Source organism: Rhinolophus ferrumequinum, chromosome 6 (genome assembly GCF_004115265.2).
Source record: "Rhinolophus ferrumequinum isolate MPI-CBG mRhiFer1 chromosome 6, mRhiFer1_v1.p, whole genome shotgun sequence".
NCBI lineage: Eukaryota > Metazoa > Chordata > Mammalia > Chiroptera > Rhinolophidae > Rhinolophus > Rhinolophus ferrumequinum.
The window spans coordinates 99666391-99684775 of record NC_046289.1 but is presented as its reverse complement, the minus strand read 5'-3'; positions in this window follow the sequence as shown (position 1 = coordinate 99684775).

Sequence of the window (18385 nt, the reverse complement as noted above, 5' to 3'; positions counted from 1 at the left end):
GTCCTGTTGGGCTAGTAAGGTATTGGTGACAGTCAGGATGTGCCCCCCACCCTTTCTGTGACTTCTAACAACATATCTCTTTGATTTAAAGGTGTATGTAACCCTGGAGTCCTGCTGGGCAGCTGCCAGGGGTCTTGACCCAAGTAGTAGCTGCAGCAAGGGGCTTTCTAACCGGGGCTAAATTTCCCCCTCTGCTGCTTATTTTTAACTGTCTACTTACCCTATCATTATGTTCCAAGAGGGTGCCTGAAACCATCGTGGATAGTAACAAACCCTATATATACTGTTGTTTTTCCTCTACATACATACCTGTGATAAAGGACAATTTATAAGTTAGGCACAAAAAGACATTAACAACTATAACTAATAATAAATTGAACAATTATGACAATATACTGTAATAAAAGTTATAGGTATGTGGTCTGTCTCTCTCAAAATATCTTATTGTACTGTACTCACCTTTTGACTTAAAGGAAGCACTTTATGGCTTCTTGTTGGCCTATCCAAATTGCCAGCATCTTTAGTCTTGCACTTTGGGGCCATTATGAAGTAAATAAGGGTGGCTTGAATACAGCACTGCAATACCAGGACAGTCGATTTGATAACAGAGACAGCTCCTAGCTGACTAACAGTCAGGTTGTGTATACAGTGTGCGCACGCTGGACCAAGGGATGGATCACACCCCAGGAGGAGAGAGCAGGAGGGCTCGAGATTCCATCATGCTACTCAGAACCGTGCATAATTTAGAACTTAGGTTTATTTCTGGATTTTTTCGTTTAATATTTTGGGGTCTTGGTTGACCAACGTTCACTGGGACCGCAGAAAGTGAAGCCACAGATAATGAGGAAATAGTGTATCAGCACCTTAATCCTTGGGTCACGCTGTTTTTCAGAGGATCCAGAATAAGGTAAGACAGCATTTCCAAATTATTCATATTTATTACAGGACTTTCTACGTAAGAGATCCCGTGTAGCATTATTCCGTCCATTTAGATAACAGTCTCTTTTCATAGGACACCACACATACACATTGCTGTGGGGCGAGAGGAAAAGGGCCGCAGTGCCTAAGCTGTAGGTGATGCCGGGTGATGGCTCTGCTGGGGGAAGTGCCCTCTCTTTCCATGGGGGTGCGGCCTACAATGTTATTCTGCCTCGGATCTGGTTTGAAGCTCTTCACAGCAATATTCAGAGCCTCCTGCCAGAGATTGGCCCTTTATTTCAAACTTTTTTGTGCATATTGCTAAGAAAGCTCAAGGTTCTTATACTCTGCAAGATTCTTAAACTCTCTTTTTGTAATTGGTTCCTGTGTGAAGTTTTCCCACACACTGACAACCCATTCTCCGATACCACCTGGGTGTGTCCCTCAATTTAATTCAATTCTGACACTATCTACCTGGAGTTAGTGTCAGATCCTACAAGTTAAAGGGCTCAGTTCTACAAGACTGCCCCCACTTCAGACACCAGTTGCAAATGGGGTGTCTGGGTTACCCACACTTCTGCTGGGCTGACTACAAATTCAGGGCTTCCCATACCCCTTTCTCCAGGTTCAATAATTTACTAAAATGACTCACAGAACTAAGGAAAACACTTTACTTACGTTTACTGGTTTATTATGAGGGATACAAATAAACAGCTCAACGGAAGTGACGCATACAGGAAAGGCATGGGGGGGCAAGCGCTGAGCTTCCATGCCCTGCCATGCCCCACCCTCCCAGCACCTCGAAAGTTCTCTGAACTCGTTGTTTAAGAGTTTGTATAATCCAATCTCCAGGTCCCCCACTCCCTTCCTCAAGGGTCAAGATGGGGGTGGGGGATGGGGCTGAACATCCCCTCCTCTAATCACAGGGTTTTTCTGGTGACCAGCCCCCCCTCCTGACACCATCCAGGGGTCCTCACCTGAGTCACCTCGTTAGCATACATTCAGGTGTAGTCAAAGGAATTTGTCATGAATAACGAAGACACTCCTATCGCTCTAGAAATTCAAAGGGCTCGGGGAGCTCTGTGCTAGGAAGGTATACTGTTTATAGAGACTCCTTGATTTACTTTTTCTTCCTTTTTCTCCACCTGCTTAGATTCAGTGATCAGGAAACTGTGAATTAAACCGACAAAAGACAGCTTAACAGGAGAAAAGACAAAGTTTATTCACATACCTGTGCAAGAGCTCACAGAAAGTATGGCTGAAAGAAGCAGTTAGAATTCAGTGTTTCTATACCATCTTATTTGTTTTCAGCTTTACTGAGATATAACTGACATATAACATCGTGTAAGTGTAAGGTGTGCAATGTATTGATTTGATACACTTATACATTGCAAAATGATTATAGTCAGTGCTAGCCAACACCTCAAACCTGTCACATAATTATCATTTCTGTTTTGTGGTGAGAACACTTAAGACATACTCTCTTAGCAACTTTCAAGCATATAATACAGTGTTGTCAACTACAGTCACCACGCTGTACATTAGACCCCCAGAACTTATTCCTCCTATAACGGGAAGCTTGTGCCCTTTGATCTCCCTCTGCCCATTTCCCCCACTGCTCAGTCCCTGGCAACCACCATCTATTCTCTGTTTCTGAGTTTGGTTTTTTATCTTTTATTTATTTTTTAAGATTTCTTTCTCATTTTTTATTGGGGAAGGGGAACAGGACTTTATTGGGGAACAGTGTGTACTTCCAGGCCTTTTTTCCAAGTCAAGTTGCTGTCCTTTCAATCTTAGTTGTGGAGGGTGCCATTCAGCTTCAAGTTGTTGTCCTTTCAGTCTTAGTTGTGGAGGGTGCAGCTCAGCTCCAGGTCCAGTTGCCACAGGGGGCGCTGCCCACCATCCCTTGCGGGAGTCGAGGAATCGAACTGGCAACCTTGAGGTTGAGAGCCCACTGGCCCATGTGGGAATCGAACTGGCAGCCTTCGGCGTTAGGAGCACGGGCCTCCAAAAGCCTGAGCCACCGGGCCGGCCCGAGTTTGGCTTTTTTAGATTCCTCATATAAGTGCCATCTTACAGTATTTGTCTTTCACTGTCTGACTTATTTCACTTAGCATAATGCCCTCAAGATCCCTCCATGTTGTTACAGATGACAGGATTTTCTTCTTTCTCGTGTCAGAATAATATTCCATTGTATATATGTGCCACTTCTTTATCCATTCATCCATTAATGGACACTTAGGTTGTTTCCATCTCTTGGTTATTGTGAAAATGCTGCAATGACCATGGTGGTGCAGATATTTCTTCGAGATCCTGTTTTTATTTCCTTCAGACTTATACCCTACAGTGGGATTGTTGCATCATATAATAGTTCTAGTTTTAATTTTTTTCAGGACCCTCCACACTGCCTTCCATAGCGGCTACACCAATTTACATTCCCACCAACAATGCATGAGGGTTCCCTTTCCTCCACATCCTCATCAACACTTGTTTTGGCTGGTCTTGTTGATAACAGCCATTCTAACTGGTGTGCGGTGGTATCTCATTGTGGTTTTGATTTGCATTTCCCCGATGATGCCTGACACCCAAGCACCTCTCCTGACACCCAAGCACCTATCCGTGTGTCTGCTGGCCATCTGTATGTCTTTTTTGGAAAAATGTCTGTTCAATTCTTTTGCCCATTTTTAAATTGGATTTTTTGGTTTTTTTGCTATTGAGATGAGATGTACGAGTTCTTTATATATTTTGAATAGTCACCCCTTATCAGATATTATATACCATCTTAATAAGGGAAGGGCAGAAAGGGGCAAAATGGAAAACAAACGACTCTTAGGAAAGTTAAATGGGCCCTTAGGAGAACAGATGGGAGATATGTCAGATTTGTGATGATGTCTGTTTAAGTGACTTCTTATCCTGGTCTCAGATGAAGGGATTCAATCTTCTCTGGTTGCAAAACTCCCAGGGAGGGGATTTATGACATTTGAATTCTTTTGGGAGGCTGTGTTTTTAGGCAGATAAGGGGAAGTTCAGAAAAAAGCCTCTTTCTGCATTTGTTGATTCTCAAATATCTTCAGCTCAAAATAATCCTTAGGACACAGTGGTGTGTTTTGTACCCCTCCAATCATTACAGGGGAGATGCAGACCCTGCATGGAGGGCACCTGTCGGTTTTCCAGACGCCTTCCAGGCTGCCCTTCCTGGCTAGTGTCGGGGCACTAAGGGGCCGCCCTCTGCTCCTTATCAGAGTTTGCTCAGGGCTAAGCTGGAGCCACTCCATCCCCCACCCCAGCCCCTCCCACTTGGTACATGGGTGGCTGCAGGCTACACGAGGAACCTCATGCCCAGGTGACTGAAGCTGGGATGGGGTGAGGCGGTGGGCAGCTACTGCTGGGCTGGCAAGGTGCACTCAGGCCATTCCTCTGTCGGGGAAGCTGACCACTTCCCCTTGGAGTCAAGGTCCCCCCCCCCCCCCCCCCCCCCCGGGGGGAGACCTGGTCAGGTGCCCCCTGCAGAGCTGCACAAGCAGCGGCACATGGAGCACGTTTGATTCTCATGGTACACCCTTCCCTAACACTTCCCTCCTCTACATGATTACGCCGCAAAGATTCTGAAATGAGACAAATATACGATGCAACGAAGCAAAGTTTGCATTTATCAAACAAAAATATTACACCTCCCATTTTATACTATTTAACAATTTAAGTTTTAAACACACATGAAACCTCCAAGCTGTCACACAGAGTGGTAGCACTGAAGGCACTCATGTTCTATTTGTCTGTGCAATCACTGCTATCCTGGCTTATTCAGACCCCAGTGTTTCAACAGAGTATGTGCCTCAGGGAGCGGAGACAGGAATGGCATCAGAGCTGGAGGGGTGGTTAGGGACCTCACAGGAAACCATGCTGGTAGCCCCCCTCTGCATGTGTGTTATGAACTTTCATGTAGAATACAATATTTATTAAAGAATAAGCAAGGAAAGGTGTTCATTTGAAGCTTATTGTATTTATTATAAAAATTCAACAGTAATTGTAGCAATTGTTTAGAACTTTGGCTGATGAAACACTTTTTCAGAGAGGAGTATTTTGTTACTGACGTGGTTTACAACTGCCAGCACATGGTGAGAATATAAGGCAGATGGGCTTTATTCTGTGTGATTATTGTTTCTAAATTCTCTGCATCCAATGTCCCCTTTATTGCCTGGACTTGGGGTACATAGCTCCTACCATCCTGAGCTATATGCCACTGGCACAAGCCCACCCAGGCCCATCCCGTGTCACCCTTGAGCCAGAAGCTGGCCGGCCACATTACTGAGACGTCAGGCCCCAGGGCTGAGGACATGTCCTGCTTTCTCTGGCCTCCAAGACCTCCCCACCCCTGACTCTACTCCCCCACCTTAGGCCTGGCCCTACAGCTCACTTGAGACAAGCTCTTAGAGATGGTTCAAGTGGAGAAACTGAGGTTGCAAGAGGGAAGGACCCTCTCCTGGTGGTGAAGCTGAGGGCAGGAGTCTGACCCAGTTCCAAGCCCCCTTGGTGACAGCTCACACCCAGCTCAGCTTCCCTGGCACAATCATGGGGGAGGAAGGGAAAGAGAGGCCGGAGACTGAGGCACTGCAGGGCGGTTTGCGGTCAGACCCCAGACCCTTCACCTGGGCAGGTGAGAAGGGAGACCCTTCACTTACCTGGGTCCAGGAAGCACTAGAGGGAGGTGAGGTCCAGCCCTGAAGAGTGAAGGGGCTGCAGATGTTAGTCCTGCCTTCACCTGGATGTGGGAATGAGTTGAGTCAGGTGACAGGAGCTGGGATAGAAACAGAGCTGGGGGGAAGGTAGGCCAAGGGCCAACTACTGAGGCCCAAAGGAAAGGCCTGTCCTGACAGCAGGATGTCTAGACACTGCCCAGGCTCACTGTCCATCCCTCCAGCCCCCAGCCCTCTCTCAGACAGGCTAGCTAGGATCTGGGGAAGAGATATCCGTCCTGGCCATCCTTCCAGAGTGGGGTCCTGTCCCATCAGCTGGGGTCCCTCTGAGGGGCGTTTCGGAAAACCCTCACAGCCCTGTCAGGAGTAGCTCAACTCTACTCTCAACTTGCGCTCCCTCACTGACAGAAAACTTATTAGCTCCCAACAGTCTGATCACTGGCCGCTGGCTCTGCCGAGGGACGGTCTTTCTTCTTTTGGAGCTGGAACTTCTCTTCCTAAAACTCACCCCGTTTGGCTGGCATGGCCCCAGACACTGTTGTAGGGGCAGAAAGCTTTTCCCTTCTTCCCTTTTAGGTTCTTTGGTTGGTTTAGTAATTAAGTTGACATAAGATTAACAGGAGAAAAACAAGTTCTGTATGTATGGGAGCCGCATAAAAATATGACAACCCCACAGTCAGGTGATTAGGCTTATACACCACCCTGAGCTAAGAAGAAGGGGGTAGGAGTCTAGGGCTTCAAAGGGGGTGAAGACAATTCACAGTAAGATGAGAGGAGCAAATGTTTGGTCAACAAATGTTTGCCCTGCCTACAGATAAGTCTTTCTGATATAAAAATTTATCTCTGCTAATAACTCTCTTCCTGGTACAGACCCCTATCTAAATCCTTTTAGGCAGCTAAGGGGGAGGTAAAAAGCTCTTCCTGAGTCTGCTGGACCCCAATTATTTTCAGCTCAAAATACTCCACGTGCCCAAATGACACATTCTGGGATGGCACATTCTGCTCCGTCTCACTGTCAAAACTGTGGGACCAATGATGTGGGGTCTGCCCCACCAGTTCTGGTTTATGATCAGGTCCCTCCAGCCTCCTCCAGGCTCTCAGCCTGCCTCCAAGGTCCGTTCTGGTTCTTTGCCACCTCACTCTGTGTGGGGACATGAGCTCCCTGTTACTGGAGGGATGCAACTCAAGGCTAGCGGCCTGCCTACCAGAGGTCTCGTAAGTGTCAGGTGGTAACTGGGTCTAGAGCCTCCTGGGGGGATTCCGAGCCCTGGGGGAGGTGGAGGAGAAATAGGGGAGGCAGGGAATTTGGGATCTCTCTACACTCCCAGGAGGTGAGGCTCAGAACTATCCGCCAACTAAGTTGTTGTTAAACACCTCCTGAAAACAATGCCCTGCTTGCCAGCTGAGGAGTGGGGGTGGGGTGGAGGTGTCCGGGGAAGGGAGAGTGTTTGGCCAGTGAGATCAGGCCTTCTAGACACGCAGGGAATGCAGAAGGCCCAGCTTGGACTAATCCAGGACCGCCCCCATCCACACGCAGTCTCCCCCACCCTCTGGCTCAGCCCTCCCTGCCACAGGAGGACAGAGGACATTCACCCTGCCTTGGTTTAGCCCTGTCCCACCCACACGGGCCTGTAGACCATGCCCACCCAAACTCTAGAAGGGGCCAGTGAGCACGTACTCCTTCAGCTAGACTCAAGAAAGTACTTCCCTAGACCACAACAGCGACCCAGGCACAGAGGGGCTTCCAGGTGTGAGACGGACTTTGGAAGCAGGAACGATGCCCGAGGAGTGGAGCATGACAAAATATCTGCAAAGTGAAGAACGGGCATGGCCGAGACGGGGCCGGTCACCGCAGTGCCTGACCAGGTGCTGAGGCCTCGGCAAGCCCACACACATGCAGGCAGGTCCTCACCGCCTTGTCAACCCTGGGCTCACAACAGTCCCCTTTCACAGCTAATTCCTATCAGAGACCTGGGGCTGAACCCCCAGCTTCATTCAGTCTGGCCCTTTCCAGAGTCCTTCACATCAGCATTTGTGATCACAGCCTGACCTACTTTGTTCCCTCTGCAGCAGGTTCCGTCAGCATGGTTTTCATTTCCTGGGACGGGGGTGTGTGTGTGGGGGGGTTTCTCCCTCCGATTCTTGACCCTGATATTGATTTTACAGTCCCACCCACCTCAGAACTTTTTACCCTTTCTAGCTTCCCCTCCAAGAGGGTTGGGGGCCAGGGAAGGGGGTCTAGTCAGCTCAAGGACAGACTCAGGGCTCACAGCTTCTAGGACTTATTAGACGAGATTTGATTTCAGACCCCAGAGGCCAGAACACTCCCAGCAGGGGCTTGGGTGGCCCTGCAGCAGAGGCACCAGGGTGCAAAATTCAAAGAGGCACTCACCCTTGACACCTAAGAGTGAGCGCCTCACTAATTTCCTCCCCCATAAGCACCTTGCTGGCTTTACCCTGGTCCCAGCCTGACCTCCAGGGGAGAAGGGTTGATGAACCTAGTCGTCCTGCAGGCAGGCATGGAGGAGTAAAGCTCCATGGAGCCAGAACCCATGAGATCCCCAGGGGTCTCCAAAAGGAGAAAGGAGCCACCAGGCAAACAGAGGCAAAATGTAATGCAAACCAGCCTGTTCGAGGTTTGCTTGGGGGTGAGGGTTGGGAGGCTGGAAAATGGAGCAGACTGCAGGGAGGGGATGTGTTCAGTACTGCACCCACTGAACAAGCAGAAGACTGAGGCTCTAATGGGGAGGGAAGCTTCAGAGAGAGGTGTTTGTAGGGAAGAGTGAGGCAAAGCAGGCAGGGGATACGGAATCCTCACAGAGGCTGGTTCTGCTTATCGTACCAGCTTTCCAAATGCCCCAGCCAGCCCTCCTTCCAGGCCAACCCAGGCCTTTTCCAAGAAGCCCACAGAACTCTCTTCTGAAAGAATTTCCTGCCCTAGGCTCACCCCATTAGAGGTTTAGCCTAGGATATTGGGGGACAGGACTGGGAGAAGATGGAGAGTGGGGAGCTGTGTTGTTCTCTTCGTTTCCCTGACCCTAAGTACTGGGGAGTAATATGAGTGCAACTGGGTGAAGCATTCTGGGCCCCTCACTTCCAATGGGAAGCCTTCCTTGACTTACCCCACCCCCACCCCACCCCAATACTTACCTACTGCATGAGGGGGCATGTGGCTGGGAGCTCCAGAGTTGTTTGGCTTAGGTGTCCTGCCTCCCGCATCAGACCATGTCACCCCAATCGGATATGATGACATGGATGTCCCCCCCATCCATCCATTAGTGTCCCTCTCAGCCCAGCCCTGGGAGATCAGGGCTGTGTCTTCCCCTCAATAGGACCCCCTTAGGATAAGCCTCCTAAGGGGGATAAGGCCTCCTCTGGCCTGTAAAGCCCCACAGAAGATACCCCACATATACACCCCCGCCCACCTCAGCCACACATCCCGGGGGTTCTCAAGACACCACTGGGGAAAGAAGAGGACAGGATTTTAGAAAAGTGGCCAGGAGACCTTGAAACCGTCAGTCAGGGTTCCAGGGAGCCTGTCCAAATCTTAGTGTGTGGGGGGAGCCATGCCACAGACCCCCTTAAGCGCCCGTGGGACATACGTTCTGAATGCAAGTCCTCCTCCTCCGGGATATGTATCGGAAACAACGAAGGCGAATTCATTACTTACTTGCAGGGCGAAAAAACATCAAAACACCTATACCTACAGAGAAAGCACAGAATCTGTGTAACCAAGAACTGATCTTATATAGGGTATGGAAAGCATGCTGTTCAGCAATTGGCTGACTTTCAGAAGCTGAACTGTGCAGATTAGCTGACTACAGCTTTTAAGTTTAGCGATTGGCTGACTTTCAGAAGCTGTATCGCTGGGGAGTAAGGCTGTTGCTGATTGGCTGGCTCTGACACGCATGGTCACTGGAACGAGGCCACCACTAATTGGCTGGCTCTCAGGATAGGGAAGTAAAGCTGTCAGTGATCACTTGGGCCAGGTTTGAAATGGACCTGTGGTGACTTGCTCATGGCTTAGGACTTGGACACAGAAGTCATTACTTTCTTGAATTTAGAGAATAGAAACGTTTTATTTTCAGCTCCTCTTACAGCCCTGACTTCTCCTGCCTCTGACCAGACGAGTACTGATCAGCTGTGCCCAAACTTTGTCCAGAAGTTAGAGTCTGCCCAGCCCTGGTCATTCATTCCTTCAACAATTCTTTCTTGGGTGCCCACAATGGAAACTAGAGTTCTAGAAGGTAGACTGGGGCCCTTCCTTTCTGGCACTGGTACACACTCTTCGGGGTAGCTGATCCCAGAGCTTGTCACCCAGAGGGTGTTCCAGTAGTTTTGGGGGTCTATGGCTCATTTTACCTCTCAGGCCTTCAGGGCAGGCCAAGGAGACTTGGTGGCTGAAGGTTCTGGCCTCTACTAGAGACTGATCAGATGGAGCCCAGAGCCTGCTGGGTGAGAACTCAGTTGAGGGAGGAGACTTGGGCCTGGGTCCCAGAGCAAGGAGAAGGCTGCCATTAGACAGTAGAAGCCCAGAGGGTGCTTCTGTGGCACTTGTGTTCGGTGCAAGGAGCCAGGTGGGCACCAATGGCACATTCCCCCATAATATTTACAGGCTCTGCCTTATTCCAAAGAGGATTGGAACCTAAGCATCAAAAAGACTGGAACTTGTCACTCTTCCTCATATGCAGCATATCCCCTGCATGCATGGATGAATGAATAGATAAATGAATGAATGGATGATGGATGGATGGAAGGCTATAAGGGAGTTGCATGATGGATTTGACAGAACTGGTATAAGCCATACCCTTCCTTTCCTTTCCTCTGTAAATCCAGCCTAGCACTTGCTACCCCGCTTGCCCGCACATGTACAAGAGTGTGGACTGCCCACAGCTCACCAGCTCCTCTTGCTTAGGACCCAGCTTGAATCCCTCACAACCTTGCAGGGCCCCCAGTCCTCCTTAGGTCGAGTTTTGGTCTTCACCCTGACTGTACCCCACCCAGCCCTGGATAGTTGAGGATATTCTGATGTTCTGGATGAGTTGGCTTTAACTGCTCTAGAAAATGGTGGAGTGCCTTTGGGAAAAACAAAATACATCAATCTGGGTCCTAGGTCAGAAAAACAAATTTATATTTGGCTTTGGTCTGGGTTGGTTTTGGCCTTTAGCCACTGGTCAGGAGAGCAAGAGAGCAGGGAGGATTGTTTTGGCCCCAAAGCAAGAGAAATGGTTTGAAGCCCAGCTCTGGCCAGAATCATGTTGGGAACTGGGCCAGGCCTTCACCCATCTGGGCTGTTCATTTCAACACACATTACTGAGCACCTGCTATGCATTAAGTGTGGGGCAGGGCACAGGTAGACTCTGACACAGCCCTCAGGGGTTCAGGATCTAGTGGGGACACAGATAAGGGGGAAGGGCCCTCAGTGAATGATGGGGTTATGAGGGAGGGGAGTGAGCACAAGGGCTGTGTGAGCCCAGGGGAGGCTCAGCGGAGCGTGAGGAGCGACATCAGAAAGGTGTCGCGGAGGCAGGACCAGCTACATAATCTGTAAGGTCCAGTGCAAAATGGGAATGCAGGCCTCTTGTTCAGACTTCAAGATGGCAGTAGCGGAGCGTTAAAGCTCCCACGGGGCCCTTCTCAGCCTGGGGCCTGTGGGACTGGGCGGATTGCATACCCAGGAAGCCGCCTTGCTTACATGACAGGTGGTGACACCTGAGCGGAGTCAGAAGGATGGGCGTGAACATTGTGAACGTGGTGGCGGCCGTGACCCAGCCCAGTGTGTGCTGGGACCTGGCCGCCCTGTACTATTCCCAGAGGCTCCTTTCCTCAGGCCTGGGTCTGAACCTGTCCAGGGGCTGATGCAGCCCACACGGGGTTTCCCAGGCTGCAGGACTCACGGGAGGTTACCAGCTGTCCTTTCCTGGCAGGGGCCGGAGCTGGGAGCAGGGGACACAATCATTTTAATCTGATTTTACAGACTGCCTGCTCAGTGGGAGTTAAAACGGCCTTTTTTCTTAAGAAATGAAATAAATTTTTTGTGCTGTATTTGGCAAATAAATAAATATACAAAAGTGGAGTGAGAAGACTAAAAAAAAAGCAGTGGCTACTCTGTGAACTCGCCATATCTAGGCTCCCTGGGGCCTTCCCTCTAGATGACCATATATCTGTTTCTGGAGCAGCCACAGGTGACACTCAGCCAGCCTTGATGATAGCTGAAGCTGGTGGTGGGCGAGGGACAGGCAATTCCAGGAGTTTGATATCTGTACTCAGGAGACCCCAGCTGGAGGGAAATCTGCCCCCCTACAGCTGTCTGGTTTCTGCAGGGTCAGGCACCAGCTCAGGCCGAGAGCTGCTGAGAGGGTGGCTTTGAAACCCAGTAGGGAGATAACAGGAGACAGAGAAACCAAAGTCTCCCCTGATAACTGGCCAGGAAACCAACACAGAACAAAACAGAGAGATAAGGAGCGGACCACCCCCCTCAAGGCCAGCCAGCTTTAAAGGACACTCCTTGCGGTGGACATGGGGTTTAAAGACTGGGCTGCCCATAAAGAGATCCCTTGGTGGGGAGCTAGAGATAAATGAGTCACTGCCAGCTGCTTTGGTGACTTCCAGTGGGACTGGGCTCTGGCTGGATAGCAGCTAGATGCCTCCAGCCTGCTGAGTTCTGGCCTCTTCTCCCAGGGTCAAGGCTGGGTCCTTCTATTTCAGGTTTCCTAATCTAAAGCTGTTACAGCCTGTTTTGTTTGAAAACAAAGGTATATAGACTTTATTTCTAAGAAATGCTGCATTCCGTATCTCTGTGCCAAGGCCTTGGGAGCAGTGTGGTGTGATGGAGAGGGCCTGGCCTTGGCTGCACACGCCGTGTTTGTGCCCTGACTTACTTTCTGTGAAAAGACAATGAGCCCAGTGGGGCAAGGCTGTGGGAGGATGGAGACATGGTGGATAGAAAGGGCTTGGCCAGTGCTGCCCTGCCAACAGCAGTGGCCCTGCCTGGGCCCTGCGCTTTAGAGGCTCACTCTGGTCCTCCCCTGCCAGTTCCCTGCCCCACTGGGACAAGGGTAGACTCACTTGGAGCCACACTCCTTCTAGACTACGTTCTGGGTTCCCTGCTTACGAGGCCCTGAGCCCACACTCCAGGCCTGAGCTTCCTCTGCCTCAGCTTGTCTTCTCGAGGGCAGCAAGAACATGTCCTTCTAGGCTCAAGAGATGGCCAATGGTGGCTGTTGGTGCAGGAGGATATGGGGAGAGTACAGAGCGTCTGGACAGACCTTCTGGGGTGCCCACACACTGAACCCAACTGCTCATGATGCAGGATTCAGCCTATGATAGGATACCTTCCAGTCACTATGGTGCAGCAAACCACCCCAAAACTTAGTGGCATAAGAAAAGAGCAATCGTCTTATTATCTCCCACGGTTCTGGAGTTTGACCATGCTCAGATGGATGCTTCTCTTTTGGGGTCTCACATGGTGGCAGTCAGATGGTGGCTGGGCTAAAGTCAATCCAACAGCGGCTGCCCTGGATGCTGGCTGTGGGCAGAGCACCTCTATCTAGGCTGGGCATTCTCATCACGGGGCAGCTGGGGTCCAAGCACAAGAGGCCCAAAAGGAACCAGGCAGAAATGACACAGCATCGTTTCTGCTGTGGTCACAGGCTGCCCAATGAGAGGGCGGAGCACACAGGCTCCACCTTTCAGTGAGACAAGTGTCAAAGTCCATTGTAAGAAGAACACAGGGACCGGGATATATTGCTTTAAAATATACAACATGCAGACTGAGGGAAAATAAAATAAAATAAAATAAAATATACAACATGCCACTGGGGAGCAGCCTCCACATGGACTCCCCCCAGGCCTGCGCATGATAGGGCAGCAGCAGTCTTGTGCCTCCCCTGTCCCTCTGATCTAGGTGTCCACCTCTGTGGGAAGCCGGTGTGTTTAAACCAGCAGGCATCTGGCCAATCCCATAGCCAGTGTCTGACTACCGACCTTGTGAATCCAATAGCAGCAGTGAGAGTAGGGGCCTTGGAGGGAGGAATGTTTGAATTAGCCCCCAGACTTCTTTCTGGCACAGGGTTCATCAGGAAGCCCGACCCTTGCCTGCAGGAGCAGAGGGAGAGTCTGCCCCATGGCCTCGAGGCCTCCCCTCCTGCCTGAGAGCACAGACCCCTGGCTTCTAGGCCTGACTCCATCACGGTGTGTCACGGACAACGCACCTTTCTTCTGGGCTTCACTCACTCGTCAGCTGGGGATCAGAAGCTTGAGGCTAGGGCTGGCCCCAAACCTCTTATACTTCTCCACACCCAGCAACAATGACCACAGGGCCTCATACCAGCCCCAGCTCTCCTGTTACCTTCCCTAGGAAAACACATCACCCTTCCAGAATGCACCACCCTAGTTTTGATGGGTGCTATTTTCCCAGATCAGTGCTCAACAACAGAAGTTCCTTGAGCCTGACTTCACACCCTGGGGCAATTTAACCAATCTCAGAGCTGTCTCTACACAGCCTCTCCCAGACACTGGCCCACAGCTGGGCCTGCGCCATTAAAACCTCTCCTGCTATGGCCTTCTTCTCAGAGGGGACACTGGGCTGGGGGAAGCAGCAGATTTGCATCATTCAATCAGGTGGTTCAGCAGGAGGCATTTTCAATTTCTGTGGGGGTGCTGGGAACGCCCGCCAGGAAGGAGGGAAAGGCAACTTTAGCATAATATGGTGAGGGCTGTTCTCTCTACAGGGAAGACGGTTGAGGGCATGTTAATCAGAGGAAAATCAGGGCCTCAAGCAAGCTGGAGGGTACACTTCCTCCACGCTGTGATCTTTGGAAGGAAGAAGTCCTCCTGTAGGGAGGAGAGTTTGCCTCAGGTCCTTAAAAGGAGAAAACTGGAGACAGCTGTGGCTGGTGGAGAGCGACAAGCAGGGGAGGCAGGCTGGATCACCTCCCGACCTCAGATGAGAGCCCACCCCACAGGGGACGTGGGAGACCCAGGGGTCCCTCCAGGAGGCAAGAGCCGGGTTTCAGTGCTCTGTGAGGAGTCGTGGCCAGTCCAGTGGGGGGAGAGTTTGCAGAGACACCAGCCCTGGAAAGTTAGAGAGAGGACTAGGGGGAAGGTGGGGAGAGTGTGGAGAAGAGGTGGGTTAAAAAAGGAGGTTTTCCCCATAGTTACCCCAAGAAGGCCCAAGCTGTAAGGGAGAGCCCCCTTTTGCATAAAGTTACCCAAAGGCATGACCTTACCCCTAGTATCCATTTCAGCACATAGTATGTCCCAGGCTTTGGGACTGAAAGGATCTTTTTCAGTAACCTGTTGAAGCTTCCTGTGGAGGCAGCGGGACTGGGTCCAGGAAAGACAGAGGTGACACCGTGTATAAAAAGGGGCTTACCTGCTTGGGGCACTGAGTGGTAAAAGCCTCCCTAGAGTTGCTGGGTTTAGCAAATAAAAACACAGGACTCAGTTAAATTTTAATTTCAGATTAACATTGAATAAAAACTTTTACCATAAATATGCCCCATGCAATATTTGGGATATCCTTATACCAAAAATAAAAAAACAACAAAAAAATTTTTTATCTGAAATTCAATTTTAACTGGACATTCTATATTTTGTCTGGCCGCCCTAGGCCTGTCCCTCTAGGGTCCCCTGTGGCGACTCACAAGGACCATCCCCAATACCCACTCCCTGAAGCACAGGGAGAGCCAGGCCCTTGGCAACAGAAAGGGGTGGGCTTCCTCCATGGTACACTCCAGAGTTTCCAGCAGGCTTCACCTCTCCCCAGCTCTGCCCGATTGCCTTGCCCAGATTTTTAGATGTGGCATTAAAGAGCCTATCACTGACTAGGCCCAGGAAGATGCTTGGCTGATGGCACTCCATCCTGCCCCACCTGGGCATCCACAGCTGTTCACTGGGGTCTGTGGCACCAGCCTCGTTTTCTGGGGAGTCAGGAAAGATGACTGTGCGGCTGGGGCTTAAAGAATGCTTGGGAGGAAATGGAGATGGACAGGAGGAAAGCAACACATGCAAATACATTCGTAATTCCAAGCAACTCCCGTAGCATGGCTGGTGTTCTGATGTGGGGTGAGGATCTGCAGGAGGCCGGGAGGCAAAGGCCAGTCACATGGGGTTTGGGATCTTATGCCAAGGCATTCGTATTTTATCCTCGGCAGTGGGAGGCTTGGAAGGGATGCTTTAAAATTGTCTTTGAGGGCCGTCCAGGTGGCTCAGATGGTTGGAGCACTGTGCTCCTAACGCCGAGATCACCGGTTCGATTCCCACATGGACCAGTGAGCTGCGCCTTCTACAGCTAAGATTGTGAACAACAGCTCTGTCTGAAGCTCAGCTGCGGTGAGCAGCTAGAGATCGGAGTGAGCTGCCGTGTGCTGCTGTGTGCTGCCGTGGGCTGCCATGAGTGGCTAACTGTTGATCGATAACCGGCGACCAACTGCCTCAGTCGGGGGGAGCGCAAGGCTCATAATACGAGTATGGGCCAGGGAGCTGTGTCCTATACAACTAGACTGAGACACAACGGTTTGAACCAGAGTAGGGGCGGCAGAGGTGGAAGACAGGGGGAAAAACAAGAAAAAACAAGAAAATTGTCTCTGTTGGTAAAGGTAAACAAACAATGAACACAATAGAGTAGAGCAGTTTTCCAAGGGTGGCCGTGGATCTGGGGGTCTCCAAGATCCTTTCAGAAGATCCACAAGGTCAAAATTATTTTCACGGTACTACTGAGATGTTATTTGCCTTTTCACTATGTTATTGGACTGATCACTCAAAAGCAATGGTGGATAAAATTGTTAGTGCCTTAACACAAATTAAAGCAGTGGCACCTGAAGGAGCCACAATAGGCCCTTCAAAACATGCCACTTGACACAAGGACTATTTTGACCTGAAAGCAACTGAGAATCAACAGATTCAGGAAGAGTTCCTTGTCTTCCCTTTACCTCATAAAAGAAGGGCATCAATTTCCTTTTGTGAAGGTATTACCCCAGGACAAGGAAGGGAAGAGCAACTCTTGTCACTGGGGATGGAGAGTAGACACCAAGATGAGTCTCCCTAGACAGATCTTACTAAAATAACCCACATGTTCCACTAGTTCCTTCATATATTTCCTAACCACTTCCCCATGGTTTATTGTCCCTTGAAACTCAAATAACCTTTCCTTTGTTAGAATGGTATATAAGGCCCCAAGTCTAACCACTTCTTTAAGTTTAACTTCTTTTCTGTGAACTCCCATGCATGTAAATATTAATAAAAATGGTATGCCTTTTCTCCTGTTAATCTGTCTTTTGTTAGTTTAATTCACAGGCTCCCAGCTTCTGAACCTGAGTGGGTAAAGGAAAAGTTTTTGCTCCCTGACACGCCAAAGTGTACTAGTAGCTATTGTATTCTTTATTTCCATGTATTTGCAATAAAAAAAAAAAGTTTCACTTGTAAATGTCCTTGACGGAGCAGTAGAAAGTATTAATGTTATTAAATCTCAATCTGTGAGTAGTACATGTCTTTGTCTTTAATACTCTGTGTAAGAAAGGGAGAAGTACTTCTGCTGCTTACCAAAGGATGTTTATTGTCTCAAGGAAAATCACTCATGGGACTCTTTGAGTTGCCAGCTGAGCTAGCTTTTTTTTTCATGGAACACCATTTTCACTTGAAAGAAAGATTGACAAACTGTGGACGAAAAAGGGACCACATACTGAACCTGACAAGCTCAGGGGACGCCTGCATGTCAGGTCCTGCAAACTCAGAGACTGAAAGTAATCACAGGGGATGGTCTGAACATAAAAATTCCTACTAAAAGCTGGTCGTGGGGTGTAGTCATAGCTTAAGCCTGTAGCTTCCTTGACAAAGGTCAATCTTTCTTTAAGTGAGCCTGTCTGTTGTCTCTTTGCATCTAAGATAACATACCTCTGAAATGTCAGAGTAATTCCCTTTTTCCAGAATCCTCAGGGCACAACCTCCCACCAAAGCATGAGACCATAGAAGCCCTCATTGTTATCTTGTTGCTCTAATACCAACTCTGTGTGCTGTAAAATGTTAATTATCCTATACCCACCTATATAAAAGAAATACGTTTCTCTTTCCTTTTACTTTTTAATCCAATCCCAGAGATTTCCCCACTTTGCTTTCTCCTGTCTCCTAATCTACCACCAGTGGATTTCATGTAATCTTCCTTTATGTCTCCTCTTTTTATTCTAATGTATTAAATAAGCTGTAAAACTGTCATTCTCCAGAGCATTTTCTCAGTCCATTGAGATGTTGCTTCCCAGAAATTGTTATCAATTTGGCTCAAATAAACTAAAAAATAACAGAGGTGCCAAAATAATGCATACAAGTGGACAATTTGGTTAACGTTGCTCAAGCAGTGGTTTGCTGTAATCAGAAGTGTCTGGACACTGATGGTAACCACTTTGAGCACCTCTTGTAATTGCAGAAGTCAAACATGACTTGTATTCATCTTTTGTTACCAGTATATATTAAGTATTACAATTAATACAGATTTTTCCTTTCTTAAAATATGTATACATTTTTTTGGTACTCTCTGTATTCTCTACAGGTTTGGATGTTTCTTATGTTGGCAAAACAATGGTGATGGAGACTCTGATATTTGGCACACATTTTCTCAAAAATAAATGAAGTGAGCCTGTCACTCTATGAAAAACAACTGACAGTATTTGTTGCTTATAGTAAAATTTGAATTTTCAGGTAAAAGTTAGAATTTTGGAATACTTGTGTCCACCATTGTAAGCTTGACAGCTTCTTAGTCGTGCCATTGTGATATAATA